Genomic DNA, 6,365 nt, shown 5'->3' on the forward strand with positions numbered 1-6,365 from the left:
AAAGACAAATGGCATTGGAGGAGGAGAAAAGAATACATGGAGGTTTGGGACAATGGAAGGAAGAGAGCTCTAGAATCAGGCAAGAAGGGTTTATTGGTATAGAGGTCTGAAACACACTTCATGGACTTAGAAGAGCAATGAAGACTAGGAGAGTCCTTTGCAGGGAAAGTTTTCACAGAAATGTAAAGGTCACAGAGGTGAAGACCTTAAGGTCACAATGGGGGATAAAGAGGAAGGAGGGGAGGGATGGAGCTGGGGGTGGTAGAAATTGTAGGGGTACATTTGGAGGTCACTAATTCATTCTCCTACTCATTAATTGTCTTATTTGTACTTGGTTCAAAACTGTCAAGTTTGTAATTCCAGCCATGGGGCAATAACCTTACTTATATAAGATGCCTAGTAGTTCCTTCAGTTGAATTGGCAGTAAAGGACCACGGATAAAATTCTGAGTAAACAGGGAGACTCAACATCGTCTGTCTCCCTTGAGGATACCACACACAAGTTGTGACCATGGAGGAGATCAGGTGGAAACCAGTACATTCAATGCCTCAGGAAACCTTGATTTTAAGCTTCTAGCGCACTAAACAGAAAGCCCAGTTAAGCTCAATGAAATTCAGACTTTAAAAACAGAATTCTGTTTTTAGGACCTTTAAATACTTGCAATTGGAGGGGATAACGATAGCAAACATACACGTAGGCATATCATCAATTGTGTAATGAGAAATATCTAAATAAAGTTTAAAAATGCCCATGAGGTTTCCCTGGGTGGCGCAGTGGTTTGGCGCCTGCCTTTGGCCCAGGGCGCGATCCTGGAGACCCGGGATCGAGTCCCACGTCTGGCTCCCGGTGCATGGAGCCTGCTTCTCCCTCTGCCTGTGTCTCTGCCTCTCTCTCTCTCTCTCTGTGACTATCATAAAAAAAAAAAAAAAATGCCCATGAATTACCCCCAGTCAGTAATAGTTTGACCTTCAGACATACAGGTTGTGAGGTTGGGGTGGGGCTTCCGTTCTGCAATTTCAGAGTATAAAACACATAGACACTAAAATATTTTGTACTGGTTCAACATAAATACGTAATGGTTGGTTTACATAAATATTGTCCTATCACACTCATTGTCAGTGACATTGCATTCCTTAACCAATGCTGCATGAAACTGGCATTTTCACATCAGTAGAAGTAGAACGGAGCAGCGGAATATAAAACATATTCCACAGTGATTGTAAGCACAACACCCTCGTGCAAACACTCTTCCTTCTACGGTTACAAAATTGAATGTATCTGCCTCCTGTTACACACATCATGAAATATAGATCTTTGATTTGTACACATGTGACTTAACTGGGCGGCTCTGGGGAAGGAGATTGTTGTCCCATCATGACTTATATTCTTACACCGAATACACAATTTCTTTTTTTTTTTTTTAATATTTTATTTATTTATTCATGACAGACATAGAGAGAGGGTAGGGAGCAAAGACACAGGCAGAGGGAGAAGCAGGCTCCATGCAGGGAGCCCGATGTGGGAGTTGATCCAGGACTCCAGGATCACGCCCTGGACCAAAGGCAGGCGCCAAACCGCTGAGCCACCCAGGGATTCCCCGAATACACAATTTCTAAATGATTCCTCAAAAACAAAACAAACGGGACGCCTGGGTGGCTCAGTGCTTGAGCAACTGCCTTCGGCCCAGGGCGTAATCCTGGGGTTCCGGGATCAAGTCCCACATCAGGCTCCTTTCGGGGAGCCTGCTTCTCCCTCTGCCTATGTCTCTGCCTCTCTGTGTGTGTCTCTCATGAATAAATAAATAGAATCTTCTTTTTTTTTAAAAGCAAAACTAGAGAAAAAATGAAAGAATTTGTACATCATTTCATCTCTCTTTTTTTAAGATTTTTGTTTGTTTGTTTGATAGAGCGCAAGCATGTGAAGGAGCAGAGAGAGAGAGAAGCAGGCTCCCTGCTGAGGAGGGAGCCCAACTCCCAGCCTATCCTTGGATCCCCACATTGTGACCTGAGCAGAAGGCAGATGCTTAATGTACTGAGCCAGCCAGGCGCCCTCATCCTTTCACCTTTTGACACCACACCAGACCACCTTTCCTTTGGACCGCTTTCTCACTTGGCCTAAACATCTTCCCCTGGGCAGAACCTGAGTATGATACGTTTCCTGACCCGCTCTGCCCACTTTTGCACATGCGCACCACAGACCAGTAGGACTCTGCCGTCAGTACCCCAGACTTCACCCTTGGTGTTGGCTCCCCAGAGCACCTCGCCAGGATTGTCCACCAAGCACTGCACATGCACAGGGAATATTTGTGGTGCACACTGCCCCTCTCAGAGCCTAAACTTGTAGCTGTGTGCTCCTCTCTTCATCAGCCCTCCTCTCCAGAGCAGGACACCCAAAACCCATCTCAAGCAAGCCCACACACTTGAGTTCACAGGTCAGGCAAGGTGGAACCAGAGTCTATGGACAGACCAGTCCATCCCCTAACCAGCGTTGTTATCTCACCCAGAATTTTTTTTTTAAAGATTTTATTTATTTATTCATGATAGTCACAGAGAGAGAGAGAGAGAGAGAGAGGCAGAGACACAGGCAGAGGGAGAAGCAGGCTCCATGCAGGGAGCCCGACGTGGGATTCTATCCCGGGTCTCCAGGATCGCGCCCTGGGCCAAAGGCAGGCGCCAAACCGCTGCGCCAACCAGGGATCCCTCACCCAGAATTTGAACACACCCTCTCACTTCCCTATTGCTAAGACTTCACACATGCACATGAGAGAATACATGCGAAGCCCTCAAGAAGCTGGGTACAGCATCAGCCACCTTGAAGAGGACCCCAGAGCGGGTGGGGATCACAGACTGGACATTAAGGATCACCTTGTGTAATATGAATGCATAAGAGGTCCATGAGCGCAGCAGATCTTCTAATGCTCCCGGATCCCTGTTTCAAACTTCAGTGCTAACATCATGGGCACAGAGCTTCAAAAGACCCAGAATTTGCATCGGGAATATTCCCTCTGCCTAAATGTGGCTTGCAGAGCCTATCAGACAATTGTCCCTTCAGATTTGGTCAAAAATGATCACTTAGACCATAACTGGCCCTCCACGGTTCTGCTGCCAGTCCCTGATCTTCGCTTCTCAGAACGGCTCAGAGAACAGAGTTCCTGGCAGCTCCAACTCCTGGGTTGCATGAACTGCCATTCACATTTTCCTGAGCTCAGACTCAGACGAAGGAGAACAAAGGACTTACAATTTGGGGAGTCAGTTTACTTTCCGGTGAAAACAGTGCTTCCAAGGTGACATAGAGCACGCCACCTTCATTCCTGGGATGTCCACTAATAGTCCATACCTTTAATTTAACCAAATAGACCCATGTTTAGTGGCTCTACACTAGAGAATGCAGGCACAGGGTGCCTGTGCACCTGAGCACCCTACCCCCACCGTCTTATGTCAACCCCAACAACTCCTGGTGAGTTCCCAGCAAAGAGTCTACTATTTACTTTTCTCTGTCCTGAGTTTCCTCTGTTGTGGATTCCCAATAAAGAACGCCAATCACCACCCTGAGGAACCACATTCTTTCTTTGCATTTTGGAGTTCACAGAAGGGAGTCTAGTCAATGTGCTGATGTCTGAGCAAGTCTCTGTGTGGAAAACAATGTGTATAGGTTACTGCCATGTTGATTGAGCATGAATTTTGTTCACAAGGAAGTAACGGTGTTCACAAGGAAGTTAGAGTGCACCATGTTGGCAACTTCACATACGATGCAATTTCGTCCCCATTACACCATCCAAGCTGGGCATTAGGTGTCCCATAATAACGAAGAAGATGTAGGTACTGGGCCCGACCTATGTGCTTCATCTTCTGTTTCCCTATTGTAACAACAACAAAAAAAAAGGTTTGTAGATTATAGGTGTGAAATAAGGATAAATGGAAAACTAGAGAAAGGGTAGATTAGTTCAGAGAGCTCTCATTGTTGTGTTTGTATTTTCTTAACAGGATAGAAACATGACTGTGTAAGTATATGCCTGTTTTCCTATAGTCTGTCCTCTCTCGTTAGCAATATATATTCATTTTAATTCTTCCACATTGGGGTTACCTTGTATTTTCCTGAAACTTAGTTGTTCTAGCAAATAGGAAGTGTCATCTCCCTGTAGTTTCTCTGCTTTCCAGGAGGAGTGGTTCAAGAGAATGTGATATAGCTATATCCCTCTCTATCTACTATAATGTAATATTGTTTACGATATACAAATATATCAGAATCTATTACGTGTCATACGTACTATATATAACGTCTATAATATCTATGTCTATCTATCTATAGATATCCGTATCCAAAATTCAACCTTTAAAAAAACGACAGGCTTCCATTTGGGACAAAGTAGGTGAGCCTTGAGGATGTTAGGCAATAACAATAAGCCACACAAAACGGCAAATACTGTATTATCTCAATAATACCTGGAATCTGCGTTGAACTCATAAGAATAGAGTACAGTTGGGATGCCCGTGTGGCTCAGCAGTTGAGTGTCTGCCTTTGCTCAGGATGTGATCCTGGGGTCCAGGATCAAGTCCCACACTGGGCTCCTTCCAAGGAGCCTGCTTCTACCTTTGTCTCTGCCTCTCTGTCTCTCATGAATAAATAAAAGCTGTTTTTTAAAGGATAGAATACAATTGTGATGGTCAGGAGATGACTGAGGACAAAATAGGGGATGTTGGTCAAATGGTACAAAATTTCAGGTATACAGGATGTACAGATTCTGAAAATCTGGAGACTACACATAATTCTATGTCTATTATATTGGGAATTTGCTGAAAAAGTATATCTTAGGAGTTCTCAACACAAATTTATTAAAAATATCTAAGAAAGTATCCTAACTATAGGAGATCAGAAGGATATTAATCAGCTGCATTGTTTTTTAATCAGGTCATTATGTATAGATATTTATATTTTGTAAATTGAGTAACTACTGAATCTCCAGGAATGGAAAATAGGAATCTAGATGAAAGGGTCATGAAGCACAGGATTTAATGTTAAACACAGAAATGAAAGGCAGCCGGGTGGCTCAGCGGTTTAGCACTGCCTCGGCCCGGGGTGTGATCCTGGAGACCTGGGATTGAGTCCCACTTCAGGTTCCCTGCATGGAGCCTGCTTCTCCCTCTGCCTGTGTGTCTGCCTCTCTCTCTCTATCTCTCTCTCTGTGTATTCTAATTAGTGAATAAATAAAATTTTTCAAAAAATTAGTTAACAACTATATATATATATATATATATATATATATATATATATATATATATATATAAAGCACAAATGAAGTTACTAAGATCTATAGTCCTTTGCTCCCATTTATCATATTGTGGGTTTGGGGAATTGTGAGCACCTGCCCTGAAGAGATGAAAGGAAGAGCCACTCAGAATCGGATCTCCTCTCATCGGTCCTGGGAAGGGAAGAGATCCCAGAGCTAGGCCAGACCTGGACACAGCCTCAGAAGGGGGTAGATCTGGGAGGGCTAGGGAGGGATCTGGCAGTAGAAACTGATATCTCTGCCTCTATCATTGCTAAGCCTGTCCAAAGTAATTCACCACACACAGTTCATATTAATTTAGTCTGGTCTAGTCTCTTTTATTTCTATTTTATAAAATAAAAGAAAAAGCAACTTAACATAAACAGAGTTTTCTGGGATGCGTATATTAGAAAGCTTTCCTTAAGAAGAATGTCAAATAAATGCTGCAGGTATACTAATAAAAAAGTCTTTGATCCATGGATGACCCATCAGGGATGACACCAGAACTCACAGGATAACACAGACGGGGAACTGGCCCAACTGAAGCAAAGTTCCCTGTGTACCACCTCTTCCTCACAATGACTCCACATTCCTGAATTCAGCAAGGTACCCACTTGCTCTAACCTAAATTTTCTGGATGTTCTGTATCATGAGTCTTCATCAATTTTTCTTTCTTTTTTAAAAAAGATTTTATTTATTTATTCATGATAGACACATAGAGAGAGGCAGAGACATAGGCAGAGAGAGAAGCAGGCTCCCTGCATGGAGCCTGATGTGGGACTCCATCCCAGGACTCTGGGATCACAATCTGAGCTGAAGGCAGACACTCAACCGCTCAGCCACCCAGGTGTCCCTTCATCTGGTTTTCTCGTGACCAGATGCCTCGGAAAGAAACAGGTTCTATCTGTTTATATCTGGACACCTGCTTGGTCAGTGTTGTTCACTTCCCTCCACATGATCTAATGAAAAAAGAAAAATTACAATGGTGGCAGACAGGGGTATAAAAATTGACAAACATACTCCCAAGGACAAGAATCTTTGGGGTAGCTGTCATCTCAGAGAAGATCTAGGTGAGATACTGTTCCTATGAAGGTGTTGG

The sequence above is a fragment of the Canis lupus genome, chromosome 1, assembly GCF_011100685.1.
Source record: "Canis lupus familiaris isolate Mischka breed German Shepherd chromosome 1, alternate assembly UU_Cfam_GSD_1.0, whole genome shotgun sequence".
Classification (NCBI taxonomy): domain Eukaryota; kingdom Metazoa; phylum Chordata; class Mammalia; order Carnivora; family Canidae; genus Canis; species Canis lupus.